The following is a 15,745-nucleotide window of genomic DNA, read 5'->3' on the forward strand; positions in this document are numbered from 1 at the left end:
TAAATACAAAACAGTAATAGTCATGATTTTGAAAATTTGTCTAAGACCCATTCAATAGAGGTCACTAGCTGTCGATATCCAGTGGTTATTTGATTTCCATGACTATTTGCCATTTTGAGCCCCGAATAACGGTCATAAATTTTTACTTTGTTGACATGTGAAAATACACATACTGATTTGTTGTTGTTATTTATAGTGGTTGTTTGTCAAGACTGCTTGAATGTAACACAATAAGTCTCAATGTTATATTTACCTTTTAATTAATAAGTTTGCTTGCTTGAATCTAATTGAGTTAAAGTTATTTTCATAAATTAAGCAAGTACAAAGGGAAGTAAAAATTGCTAAGAAAAAATAGCAAAATGCTTTGATAGTGATAATTAAAACTGTCTAAAAGATGTACAACCTCAGTTAATATCAAGCTATATATTCTTTATCAGGCATATACTAGGCACTTAAAGCCAATTGAACCATATTTTTTCCTGACTTTAAACATATTTAATTTTCATGAAGCCAGTTAGATTCCTTCATTTTCAAAATGATCTTGAAAGGTGTTTTGGTTGTTTTAAACCTCATTTTGGGGAGTAGATTGCTTTGTTACCTGTTGGTCAGGTCAGTCTGTAGACTTAACCGTTTCCAATCAATAATTAAAGAGAACTTCATATAAGGTATGGTGACCTTATTGTTTTTGGGGTCATTAGGTAAAACAAGGTCACATTGACCTGTATTATGTAAAGTCAGTAACCAATAACTCAACAACCCATGGACCCTTGGTCTTCAAACTTTGGGGTCAAAGGTCAAGGTTACATTTAATTTGAATGCCAAAATAGTTTCCAACTAATAACTTGACAATTCATGGGACCTTATACTGTATAACTTATGCATGTTAGCATACATGTTTTACAAACATATCTAATTTTTGGTAGACTTAACTTGTTCTTATATATCAAGCACACACAAGTTGTGCATGTTATTTTAAATATACAAGTATCATATCAAATGATTTTTATGCCCCCACAAAGTGGGGTGCATGTAGCATTGCAATTGTCCGGACGTCTGTCCGTACTTCCGAAATCTTGTTAACGCAACTCCTCTTAAACCAGATGGCAGATTTTGTTAAACCTTCCAGGGATGAACAACCTTAATGTGTAGATGGAAGTAAAGGGAGGAATTTTTGCTGCGACCAAATTTAACAGAATTATGGCCCTTTGTTGATTTTTTCACTATATACCATATATATGTTGTCAGTTGGGGCATCCGTGTCCTTTGGACACAGTTCTAGTTTACTATATTTATATATAAAACAATGTATAATAATTTTTATCCTTTTACAAAGGTCGACCAAACAATACTTTTGTAAAGCAGAATTGTGCAAACTATTGGCAGCAGATATATCATTAATAACATTAAGATTACTTTTTACAATGAACGGCTCACCAACATAGGCCTAGGTGATTTTGTAGAAGTATTTCAGTCACATGTTGGCAGTCAATACAAAATTTTTTAGGATTTTTATTTAAATATTAGCCTATTCTCCATAAGTAACTGTCCATGAGTCACTTTGACCATTGGTAGGGAGCCAGCTATGGCCTTGCGGCATATAAACAGTCTTTGATCATATGTTACAGAGAACACAATACTGCAACCAAGATTCAATCGCACACCCTTTTTTCCTTCTTTCTTAAGTAATGTATCCCTGGTGAGTGAACACAGCAGAACGCAATCCTTCACTTTGTTGTATGTTGTTATTATTAATGTTATTTCTTGTCTTGCAGCCATTTCAGCTCCAGTTTTATAAATGAGCCATGTCACGACAAAACCAACATAATGAGTTTGCCACTAGCATGGATCCAGACCAGCCTGCGCATCTGCGCAGTCTGATCAGAATCCATGCTGTTCGCTTACAAACCCCATAACAAGTAGAGAAACTGATAGCGAACAGCATGGATCCTGATCAGACTGCGCGGATGTGCAGGCTGGTCTGGATCCATGCTGGTCGCAAATCCATTATGTTGGTTTTGTTGTGACACGGCTCAAATGTTTTTATGCCCAAAAGGGTGGTATATTAGAATCGCACTGTCTGTCTGTCTGTCTGCCGTGTCTGTCTGTGCATCCCTACTTGCACAGCAGTTGTGTCCAGATAGGAACTTAAGTCATACATTAAAATATTTTGAAATAACTTTTGTCAACCACATCATGCATGATGATGTGTTACATCTAAGACCCATGTTCCTACCTCCAATGTCAAGGTCATGCTTACATTTTGAAGGTTCACATTCTCACAATTAAAAGTTTCAAGGTACACAAATTTGTGTCTGGCCTATAACTTTGTCATACTTTGAAGGATTTAAAATTAACTTAGCATAATTGTTTACCACATAAAGAGGACTGTCATATCCAAGACCCATGTCCCTACCACTAAGGTCAAGGTCACACTTAGTTTATAGTTTTAAATAACTCATTCTCACAAGAAGAGTTTGAAAGTACACTATAACTTTGTCATGGCACAAATGTCTACCGCATCAAGACAATATATTATGTCTTATTTCAACACCTAAAAGGTCAAGGTCACACTTAGTGGTTGAATATACACATTCCTGTCTGAACTGTAACTTAATCAAGTATTGAAGGTTTTTACAATGTCTTGGCACAACCACATCATGAAGGTGTGTTGTGTCTAAGACCAAGTTCCCTACCTCAAAGGTCAAGGTCATAACTTCGGTTTGAAGGTTCAAATCCTCAGAGTTTAAAGGCTTCAGTGTCCGGACTGTAACTTTGTCCTGCATGAAAGGACTTTCAGATTACTTAGCATATATTTCAATCAGATCAAAACAATATGCCACAGCCATGTCCCTACCTCCAAGGTCAAAGTCACAATTACAGTTTGAAGGTACTCGTTTGTGTCCAGACTAATTTTATCAAGGATTGAAGTATTTTAAAAAACTTGGCATAAATGTCTACCACATCAAGACCATGTTGCATCTAAGGTTATTGTCAGTACATAGAAGGTCAAGGTCACATTTAAAGCTTTAAGGTACACATTCATGTGTGAACTGTAACTATTTCATGCATTGAAGGATTTTTATTTAATTTCACATAAATGTCAACCACATCCTGCCTCCAAGGTCAAGGCGGTAATTTAAGCTTGCTATGAATATCACTTTTTTCACAAGAATGATATTGAGCAATTAGTTACTTTTATTACCCTTTCTTTTCATGATACCTTTCTGTAATACTTATAAAACCTTTTCGGGAGCATTTGTCACTTTAGCATGACAGTGGGTTTTTTAAGCTCACCTGAACTAGCTCAGGGTGAGCATTTAGGATCGTTGAATGTCCGTCGTCTGTCGTCCGTCCATACTTGTTCGTTAACATTAGTCACATTTTTGCCTAAATCATCTTCAAACTTTGTCAGGATGCGTATCTAGTTGATAGCTTGGATGAGTTTGAACATGGGTCATCTCTAGTGGTCACATTTTTAATTCAGTCATCATCAAACTTGATCAGGATGCTTGTCTATGTGATAGCTTGAATGAGTTTGAACATGGGTCATCTCAGATAAAAAATAGGTCACAGGAGCTTAAAATACAAAAACCTTGTTAACACTAGCAGTCACATTTTTGACTCAATTATCATCAAACTTGGTCAGGATGCTTGTCTAGGCAATAGCTCGGATAAGTTCCTACATGGGTCATCTCGGATGAAAAACTAGGTCACAGGAGCTAAAAATAGAAAAACCTTGTTAACACTCTAGTGGTCACATTTTTGACTCAATTGTCATCAAACTTGGTCAGGATGCTTGTCTAGGTAATTTGGATGAGTTTGAACATAGGTCATCTCGGATGAAAAACTAGGTCACAGGAGCTAAAATAGAAAAATCTTGTTAACACTCTAGTGGCTACTCTTTTGATATAAATATCCTAGAAATTGGTCTGAAAGTTTGTTTTGATGATTTCTAGGTCAAGTTCCAATATGGGTCAACTGGGTCAAAAACTAGGTCATACTGCCCAAATATGGAAAAACCTTGTTAACCCATTACTTCATGAGCATTTTGTGAAAAAACGCTGTTTTCATTGAAAAGTCTCCCGTTACAAGTTCAAATTGCTATAAAACTGTAAAAACTGCTTCAATACTAATCAAATGTTGACTGGACCATTGCCTTTGCAACAACATGCTCAGGCTTACATTTTCTGTTACCATGGCAACGAGGGGGCATCTCAAAATTACCAAAAATTACTAATTTGCGTTTATTTTTTCCTTCAAAATTGATTTCAAAGTGCTGCAACTTCTCAATTGATTGAGATAGAGTCAAATGCTTTTCAGCGTTGGTTACACGTTACCTTATGATCAATCTGGGGTCATTTACAGCCTCTCACAAGTCCAAAATTTTCTTGGCGATGAGGGGGACTCCGCCCCCCTTCAAACCCCCCAAACAGAAGGGGGCACATCCCCCTTCTGGCAACCCCCTGATGTATCTTTTGGTTGGGGGGCCGCGCCGAAAAAGAGGTCACTTTTTTTAACAACATTTCTCAAACAAAAACAAGTGTTTGGGGCCTAAATAAGGCATTTTTTCATCATTTGAGACAACAAAAAAGGGGGGGGGGGGTGAAAAAGGCGTGTATATGAAGTAATGGGTTAACGCTCCAGTGGTCACGTTTTTTGCCTCAATTATCTTCAAACTTGGTCAGGATGCTTGTCTAAGTAAGTGTTTGGATGAGTTTGAACATGGGTCATCTCGGATGATAAACTAGGTCACAGGAACTAGAAATAGAAAAATCTTGTTAACACTCTAGTGGCTACTGTTTTGATCCAAATATGCTGTAAATTGGATGAAAGTTTGTTTTGATGATTTCAAATTCGAATATGGGTCACCTGGAGAAAAAACTAGGTCACACTGCTCAAATATGGATAATCCTTGTTAACACTCCAGTGGTCACATTTTTGAAACGGTCATGAAACTTGGTCAGAATCTTGTCTAAGTAATTGTTCGGATGAGTTCAATGGGTCAGGTGAGCGATCTAGGGCCATCTTGGTCCTCTTGTTTCTTTTCTTTCAGCCACTTTTAGCTCCATTTTTTCAAAGAAAAAGCAGAGCTATTGACATGACTCACTCAGCATTGTTGGTTAACTTTTCTGGTTAAGATTTTGTTCATGGTCATTCCCTTCAATGCAAACAAAGCTTCACATGCAGATACACTCTTATGAGTTCTACCTGCCAGACCTATTTTCAGCTTTAATGGTCAAAGATCTAGGTGGCTTCAACTTGTAATAATGCATCATAAAATTTAATGAAAGAGCATAGACCTATGCGGATTTGATAGCCATTCCTTCCATATTTATTTTTGGGCATCTGTCTCATTATGCCCATTTTAAGATCAAAAGGTCAATATGCCCTCCCTAAGCTTTTGTTTATTGAAATAATAAATTCATTGTAACTATATGTGGATATCCCATGTTTAGATTTACCTATCACACCTATTTTCAGGTCAAAGGTCATGGTCACTTGGTCCTGGCATAAGTCATAAATCTGGCCACTTAATTAGCGTGTTGATCTCAGAACTTTTTCTGTAAATGCATGTTGATATCACTAATAGTTATTTTAGGTCAAAGGTCAAGGTTACATTTTCAATAGTCAATGACTTCAATTAATTGCACATTATAAATTGTTCATTCTTTATATTTGTAAAAAGTGAATTTTTCTAAGGTTTAAATAATGGTTTCAGAGTATGTTAGATACTTGCTGACATCTCAACCATGCCCATTTTTAGGTTAAAAGCCAAGACGACCCTATAAAATATGCCCTTTACTGAGTTAAATATTTCCCATGGACAGAGCTTGTTTAGCATAGCAGTTGTCTTCATAAAGGTCTTTCTGGTTAAAGTTTTCTTGTTGTAGCATATTTCTTATTATTTCATTACTTTGTTGTTGAGAAAGATAGGGAATTATTTCAAACTTGAAATGTGTTTCCCTCATCATCACCTACATAATGCCAATTTTCACATTTAAGAAAAGAATGAGTCAAGCATGCTAGTTTCTCTGTGTAAATTCTTTCTTGTTTTATAACTGTTTCTTCATTATAACTGTTTTTGTTTTTAATTACTCAAACTTTAAAACTATTACTAACAATTTATAGAAGTTTGCACTTAATCAAAATATCAGCACCAGTATGTTGTCCAATTAACTTGTTATTCTATGAGCACTTATTATAACTAACATGTTTGTGTTACTTTCAAATTTAGAGTTAATTTACTATCAAAATATTTCTCTTAACAGCTCTAGTTTGGTCTCAAAATATAATTATTTCTTGTACATCAGCCAAATATTTCCATTTGTTTTACTCATTAGTCCTGGTATGAGAGTAGCCAGATGAGATACATGCTAATGTTGATGTCATTTCCCTGTCTGAATAGAGTAGTAAATTCATAAATTGCTACAAGAAAATTAGTAATGATTAACATACATGTAGGCAAACTCATTCAAAATTGGTTAAATATAGTTACATGAAGTAATATCGTACAAATATTTGTTGTTTAAATCAGAATATTCATTCCCCATGCATTAGCCACTTTGCCCTTTTCCTTTCTTCTTCCCTTTAGCTTTTGCAAGCAATATCAATTTTGGATGTCATCCTCTAAGTTAAGTTGGGGTTTGGGGCTACTAGGGTCAATGTCACAGTCATGCATTAAAGGTTTTTTTTACACTTTTTTCTCAAATTCAGCCATTTTGGCATAATTGTCTTATGAACACATATTTAGTTTTTCTTAATTTGTTGAAGTTTAGTTTTTTTGTTGTTTTTTTCTTGGTTTAAAGGAACACCACTGAGTTTAAAAAAAACAACAAAAAAACGGGACCTGAAATAATTTTTGGAAATAAAATTAATGTGTAATTTGATATAGGTCTTAACAAATATCTTACATGCAAAATTTTATATTATTTGCTCATTCCAATTTCCGGAAAAATAATTGAAATTCAATTCAAATCAGGCAAAGAAAAGCACAAAAATACATTATTTTTTTTCAATCTACTCTTGGCTATAAGTTTTTAATGATTAATTACATATCTTCCCCGCTCATTAGATCTGTGTAAAAATTTCAAACTTTATGTTTCTAGGTTTTTGAACCCCAGTGGAGTTCCTTTAAGGTGACAGCAAGGTCACAATTATGATATTTTCCAGTTGAACTGGTACAGGAAGACATAAATACCTCCATGCATTATTGTAGGCACCACTGTCTGTAAGCAAATTTGTAGGATGAGGAGCATAATACTTAGGCCATAGAAACTTGATCTTTAGACTCTCATCCAGGTTTCAAGAAATAATTGGGGCGGGTGGGTGGAATTTATAATTTATAATTTATTTTATCCATCACTTTTAAGACCTGAAAAAACAGAAATGTATGAATAAACAAAAGTGTTTAAATCTATATTTTAATGAGAATAATACTAAATGTTGTAAGATTTGTTACTTACAATCATCTTTTACATTTTTGTAGCTATGTTTACTGCATCATATATTTCACATATGACGAACATTTTGACAATTTTACTGATCGAAAACGAACGTATTTAAAATCTTGATCACTAGACGCTGTAAACCTCAGTCTGATTTTCATGCGTTCGTCCCGCGAATATTCGACCACGATTTTCGGACGAATTTTCGTCCACAGACGTCTGCGAAATGAACAATTTTTTTTTATGAAAATAAATTATTTTGGAGCGGAAAGATTTTGATACGGGCGGGCGAGGATGAGAGTCTAAAAATTAATTTTCTGTGGCCTTATCATCTTCCTATTTAAGTGACCATATTTTACTTGATGTAAAAAATGATATATTTTATACTTTCCGGACTGAGTGCACAAAGAAGAAAACTAGAGATAACTGCAGCAGACTGGATTCACCTAAGGAGACTGTTTTTGTGATTTTGGAGTCATTAACATTTCATCAAAGGTAAATATTTATCCTTTTTAGACCCCTATCAGTTTAACTGGAGGGGACTTTAGGTTTACCCTTTGTCGGTCTGTCCATCCATCTGTACAAACATATATATACTTAGGTCACCAGGCTATGGGAACATTAGTAGGTAACAGTAAATAACCTTTGTAGCTATTCTTATGTGGCTACTTTTTCTCTGACATGGCTAAAAGAACAATAGAGAGAACCAAAGAGTAGCCACTTAAATACCCAACTTTGAGTAGGTCCATCTGTCTGTCCATCAGTCCATCCATCCACAAAACTGGATCATGGATAATCCAAAAAGTACTAAAAATATATTTATGCAACTTGATGTATGGATATATGGCAGTATAGAGATTATGCATGTCTTTTTCTTTTTATGCTTCCCGAAAAATTTCGGGGGAGCATTTAGTTGGCGCCTTGTCCGTCCGTTGTCTTGTCCAGAGCATAACTTGAAGTGGTAGAGGGCATTGAGAGGGAGTGCAGTGTTAAAGAACCATAACTCTATTTTGCCGGGTTTTTGAATTATCTCCCCTTATCGAAAAATCTTGTCCGGGGCATAACTCTGAAACTATAAGAGATATCAACATGAAACTTTGTAGGTGAATAGATCTCAATGGGTAGATGTGCAGTGCATAAGAACAATATTTCTTTTTGTCCTAATTTTGGAGTTATTGCCCTTTGTGAATTTTAACACTTTGAACTTTGTCCGGAACATAACTCTAAAACTATAAGAGATATCAAGATGAAACATTGTAGGTGAATAGATCTCAATGGGTAGATGTGCAGTGCAAAAGAACCATAACTCTGTTAAGCCTCATTTTTTTAATTATCTCCCCTTTTAGAAAAATCTTGTCCAGGACATAGCTGTAAAACTATAAGAGATATCAACATGAAACTTTGTAGGTAGATATATCTCAATAGGTAGATGTGCAGTGCACAAGAATCATAACTCTGCCTTGCCTTATTCTGGAGTTATTTCCCTTTGTTTATTTTTACTTTTTGAAGTTGTCCGGGACATAACTCGGAAATCATAAGAGATATCATCAAGAAACTTTGTAGGTTGATAGATCACATTGATTAGAAATGCAGTGCAAAGAACAGTAACTCTGCCTTGCCGAATTTTGGAATTATTGCACTTTGAACTTTTTCCAGGGACATAACTCTGAAACTACAGGAGGTGTACTTTCCTGTGTGGGGAGCATCAACCGGCTTAAACTGGGCTCTTGTCTTCCTTAGTTGTTATGGCAATAAATAGACTGAAAATATGGCTAATTTAACACATAAACTGAATCCAGTGATAACATAAACAGAACTGAAAATATTTAATGAAACTAGAAATATGGGTACATGGAGGTCTGGAGATTATGCATATATTTTTCTTTTTTTCCTATGTTAAAAAATGTGGTTACTATGGCAACAAATAGGCTTAAATATGATAAATATAACAATATTTGTGATTACTCAAAAGGTAATGTAAACATTTTTATGAAACTTCAATTATGGATAGATGGCAGTATGGAGATTATGCACATCATTTTAATCTTTACTATAGGGAGTTTATTGAGAGGTGTCCTACTCGCCAAATTCGGCAACCTCGCCAAGATTTCTGATTCAAAATTTTACACTTTTTCTCTATAAGTTTTTAAGGTATTAACTTCAAACTTCAAAGACATGTTTCAAATCATCAACCACATCATACGTGATCTAGCACAAAATTATCAGACTTGCCCCCCTTGAACTGAGAATTTCCGTAAAAAAGATTATGTTTTTTTGTTTTGTTATAATTTCTTTATTATCCCCCGCCGAAAAGGCGGCGGGGGATATAGAAATAGTCTCCGTCCGTCCGACCTTCCGTCCGTCCTTCCGTCCCACATTTTTGTCCGGAGCATATCTCTAAAAGTATTTGAGTTATCAACTTGAAACTTCATAGGTGGATAGACCTCATTGAGGAGGAGTGCAGTGCACAAGAATGATAACTCTACCCTGCATAATTTTTGAGTTATTGCCCTTTGTTATTTTTCAAAATTGATTTTTGTCCAGAGCCTATGAGATATCAACATGAAACTTCATAGGTGCATATATCTCACTCAGGAGGTGTGCAGTGCACAAGAATGATAACTCTACCTTTCATAATTTTTTGTGTTATTGCCCTTTGTTATTTTTCATACTTAATTTTTCACCTGAGTGGAGCAAAACTCAAAAAGTTTTTAAGATATCAACATGAAATGTCATAGTTGGATAGATCTTATTGAGGAGGAATGCTGTGCGCAAGAATGATAACTCTTCCCTATACAATTTTTGAGTTATTGCCCTTTGTTCTTTTTCATGCTATTTTGTCCAGAGCTTATCTCAAAAAGTATTTGAGGTATTAACTTGAAACTTCATAGGTGGATGGATCTCATTGAGGAGGAGTGCATTGCACAAGAATGATAACTCTACCCTGCATTATTTTTGAGTTATTGCCCTTTGTTATTTTTCAAAATTAATTTTTGTCCAGAGCATAACTCAAAAAGCCCTTGAGATATCAAAATGAAACTTCATAGGTGCATAGATCTCACTTAGGAGGTGTGCAGTGCACAATAATGATAACTCTACCTTTCATAATTTTTGAGTTATTGCCCTTTGTTATTTTTCATACTTAATTTTTCACCCAAGTGGAGCATTACTCAAAAGTGTTTGAGATGTCAACATGAAATGTCATAGATGGATAGATTTAATTGAGGAGGAATGCTGTGCACAAGAATGATAACTCTTCCCTGTACAATTTTTGAGTTATTGCCCTTTGTTCTTTTTCATACTATTTTGTCCGGAGCTTATCTCAAAAAGTATTTGAGGTATCAACTTGAAACTTCATAGGTGGATGAATCTTATTGAGGAAGAGTGCAGTGCACAAGAACGATAACTCTACCCTGCATAATTGTTTAGTTATTGCCCTTTTTTTATTTTTCAAAATTAATTTTTGTCCAGAGCATAACTCAAAAGGCCTTTGAGATATCATTATAAAACTTCATAGGTGCATAGATCTCACTCAGGAGGTGTGCAGTACACAAGAATGATAACTCTACCTTTTATAATTTTTGAGTTATTGCCCTTTGTTATTTTTCATACTTAATTTTTCAATTCAATTTTTTTCTCAAAAAGTATTTGAGGTATCAACTTGAAACCTAATAGGTGGATAGATTTTACTGAGGAGGGATGCAGCACATAATAATGATAACCTACCCTGCATTATTTTTCAGTTATTGCCCTTTGTTATTTTCAGCCATCAGTATTCACATAGGTTTCAAATCTGTAATTACTATAGCCATCAGTTTTCATTACCAAAAGACCTCTTAAAATGGAATTATTCTGCTCTACTACATATACATTCTTCCAATGAGCAAACACATTCGGCGGGGGATGGCCATGTTGACATGGCTCTTGTTTGTTTATGTATCTATAATAAACTTTATATTTATGTTTTATATTACCACTAAAATCATTTGTAAGAAGGTTTAATATTCTAGCTAGATGGTTTCCAGAATTTTGCCTCCCTGAAATTTTTTATCCATAAATGATTATTTTTTACTCAAACTTCTTAATTATGCCCCCATTTTGAAAAAAAGGGGGTATATTGCTTTGCACTTGTCGGTCCGTCGGTCCGTCGGTCCGTAGACCAAATGGTTTCCGAGTGATAACTAAAGAACCCTTAGGCCTAGGAACTTCAAACTTGGTATGGTGATTGCTCATGACCAGTAGATGACCCCTATTGATTTTGGGGTCAAGGGGTCAAAGGTCAAGGTCACATTGACCTTGAAAACAAAAACGGTTTCCGATCAATAACTAAAGAACCTTAAGGCCTAGGAACTTCAAACTTCGTATGGTGATTGGTCATGACCAGTAGATGACCCCTATTGATTTTGGGGTCAAGGGGTCAAAGGTCAAGGTCACATTGACCTTGAAAGCAAAAACGGTTTCCGAGCAATAACTAAAGAACCTTAAGGCCTAGGAACTTCAAACTTGGTATGGTGATTGGTCATGACCAGTAGATGACCCCTATTGATTTTGGGGTCAAGGGGTCAAAGGTCAAGGTCACATTGACCTTGAAAGCAAAAACGGTTTCCGATCAATAACTAAAGAACCTTAAGGCCTAGGAACTTCAAACTTGGTATGGTGATTGGTCATGACCAGTAGATGACCCCTATTGATTTTGGGGTCAAGGGGTCAAAGGTCAAGGTCACATTGACCTTAAAAGCAAAAACGGTTTCCAATCAATAACTAAAGAACCTTAAGGCCTAGGAACTTCAAACTTGGTATGGTGATTGGTCATGATCAGTAGATGACCCCTATTGATTTGGGGTCAAGGGGTCAAAGGTCAAGGTCACATTGACCTTGAAAGCAAAAAAACGGTTTCCGATCAATAACTAAAGAACCTTAAGGCTTAGGAACTTCAAACTTGGTATGGTGATTGGTCATGACAAGTAGATGACCCCTATTGATTTTAGAGTCAAAGGGCAAGGTCCTATTGACCGTGAAGGAAAAAACGGTTTCTGATCAATAACTAAAGAACGCTTAGGCCAAGGAACTTCAAACTTGGTATGGGGATTGGTCTTGGCTAGTAGATGACCCCTATTGATTTGGGTTTAAGGGGTCAAAGGTCAAGGTCATATTGAACTTGAGATCGATTGCTTAAGAACGCTTAGGCCTCGGAACTTTGAACTTGATATGGGGATTGTTAATGACCAGTAGATGACCTCTATCGATTTTGGGTCAAGGGGTCAAAGGTCAAGGTCACATTGACCTTAAAAGCAAAAACGGTCTCCGATCAATAACTAAAGAACCTTAAGGCCTAGGAACTTCAAACTTGGTGTGGTGATTGGTCATGATCAGTAGATGACCCCTATTGATTTTGGGGTCAAAGGTCAAGGTCACATTGACCTTGTAAGCAAAAACAGTTTCTGATCAATAACTAAAGAACCTTAAGGCCTAGGAACTTCAAACTTGGTATGTGATTGGTCATGATCAGTAGATGACCCCTATTGATTTTGGGTCAAGGGGTCAAAGGTCAAGGTCACATTGACCTTGTAGGTAAAAAACGGTTTCCGATCAATACCTAAAGAACCTTAAGGCTTAGGAACATCAAACTTGGTATGGTGATTGGTCATGATCAGTAGATGACCCCTATTGATTTTGGGGTCAAGGGGTCAAAGGTCAAGGTCACATTGACCTTGTAGGTAAAAACGGTTTCCGATCAATAACTAAAGAACCTTAAGGCCTAGGAACTTCAAACTTGGTATGGTGATTGGTCATGATCAGTAGATGACCCGTATAGATTTTGGGGTCAAGGGGTCAAAGGTCAAGGTCACATTGACCTTTTAAGTAAAAACGGTTTCTGATCAATAACAAAAGAACCCTTAGGCCTAGGAACTTCAAACTTGGTATGGTGATTGGTTATGACCAATCAGATGACCCCTATTGATTTTGGCGTTAAGGGTCAAAGGTCAAGGTCACATTGACCTTGTAGGTAAAAACGGTTTCCGATCAATAATGAAAGAACCCTTTAGGCCTAGGGACTTCAAACTTGAGATGGTGATTGGTCATGATCAGTAGATGACCCCTATTGATTTTGGGGTCTAGGGGTCAAAGGTCAAGGTCACATTGACCTCTTAGGTAAAAACGGTCTGATCAATAACTAAAGAACCCTTAGGCCTAGGAACTTCAAACTTGGTATGGTGATTGGTCATGACCAGCAGATGACCCCTATTGATTTTGGGGTTAAGGGGTTAAAGGGCAAGGTCACATTGACCTTGTAGGTAAAAATGCTTTCCGATCAATAACTTAAGAACCCTTATGCCTAGGAACTTCAAACTTGGTATGGTGATTGGTCATGACCAGCAGATGACCTATTGATTTTGGGGTCAAAGGTCAAGGTCACATTGACCTTGTAGGTAAAAACGGTTTCCGATCAATTTACTAAACATGCTTAGGCCTAGGAACTTCAAACTTTGTGTGATGATTGGTCATGACCAGCCGATGACCCCTATTGAGTTTTAGGTGAAGGGATCAAAGGTCAAGGTCACATTGACCTTTTAAGTAAAAACGGTTTCTGATCAATAACTCAAGAACGCTTAGGCCTAGGAACTTCAAACTTGGTATGGTGATTTGTCATGACCAGCAGATTACTCCTATTGATTTTGGGGTCAAGGGGTCAAAGGTCAAGGTCACATTGACCTTGTAGGTAAAAACGGTTTCCGATCAATAATAAGAGAACCCTTAGGCCTAAGAACTTCAAACTTGGCATGGTGATTGGTCATGACCAGCAGATGACCCCTATTGATTTTGGGGTCAAGGGGTCAAAGGTCAAGGTCACATTGACCTTGTAGGTAAAAACGGTTTCTGATCAATTTACTAAAAACGCCTAGGCCTAGGAACTTCAAACTTTGTATGATGATTGGTCGTGACCAGCAGATGACCCCTATTGAGTTTTGGGTCAAGGGGTCAAAGGTCAAGGTCATGACCAGTAGATACTTTATAACCCTTATTATTTGTTTGATCACTGGGTCAGAAGTCATGCATAATAACCTTATCACATGACTAATTGGCTGCTGATAGGGGGCATACATGTTTTACAAACATATCTTGTTTCTTTAAAACATTTATTTCAAACTCCCATATCATAATAATATGACAATGGTTATAAGTCTAGTGTCCATATAAAAATTATCTAGAATTATCTCTTTCATCAACTTTTAAATTTTCTTATTCATTCTTTAACTTTCTTATTTCTGCATGGATTTACTCCAAATTCAAAATAGACATTCATTATCAACACCTACATCATATATGATTAGTTTTATAAGTCATGGGTGACCATGATTATTTTCATTTTAAATTTTTTTTTTTTTTTTCGTTACTAGAAATGGTATGTTTGAAAATTGTTATTTTTCACTTTTCTTCTTTGTGTCTCTAAATGGCATCTTCTTTAGGTTATATAAAATAAATTCCCAGATTTTCATCCCCGCCTGCCCGGCAAATACAATTTTTATTTAAAAAAAAAAAAAGAAATTTTGAAAATCAAGATAAAAGTTTATAGCTAGAACTTTACATTTGATTACCATGTATGAATGCCGAGTACTGAAAGTATATAAGTTTATAGCTAGAATTATACATTTGATTACCGTGTATGAATGCCAAGTACTAAAAGTATGTAAGTGCATAATCATTATCTGTGCGGCCAAAACTAGGTCAGTCTCGGTCCTAGCTGAATAAAATTGGATCATGCGGTCCAAGATAAATTTTCTTATTGCCAATCCTCAGGTCCGAATAAAATTTCAAAGAGCTTAAGATAACTTGTTTTGATAGTAAAAAGGAAATTTGTTTAAAAAAAAAAACTTTAAAGATATTGACCACAGAGGACCAATTTCGGACAAGTCAAATAAACAGCTGAGAGCTTGTCTGCATAAACAACATCAGTAAATTTTGCCAAAAATTACAAATTTGGACGTTTTGTTTTACAATGCCTTTTTAAATAGCGGATGAATAACAATCTAAAACTAATAATAAAATGTTTAACCTGATAAATCAAAATCAACAACAACTAGAATTGAGAATGGTTATGCAGGATACAGACATTTTTCATTTGTCACATATTTTCATGATGCCAATTATTATTATAAAAAAAGATGTTGCCTAAAGGAAGCTTAGTTTTGTTAAAATGTGTCCAATAACACTTTAAATATAGTTTATTATTTAAGAATACTTTCGGTATTGTTTACATTAGAAATTTGCCAGCATATGTTGTATAATGAATATTTTCT

Source organism: Ruditapes philippinarum, unplaced genomic scaffold, assembly GCF_026571515.1.
Source record: "Ruditapes philippinarum isolate M1 unplaced genomic scaffold, ASM2657151v2 ctg8146_1_1_1_1, whole genome shotgun sequence".
Classification (NCBI taxonomy): Eukaryota; Metazoa; Mollusca; class Bivalvia; order Venerida; family Veneridae; genus Ruditapes; species Ruditapes philippinarum.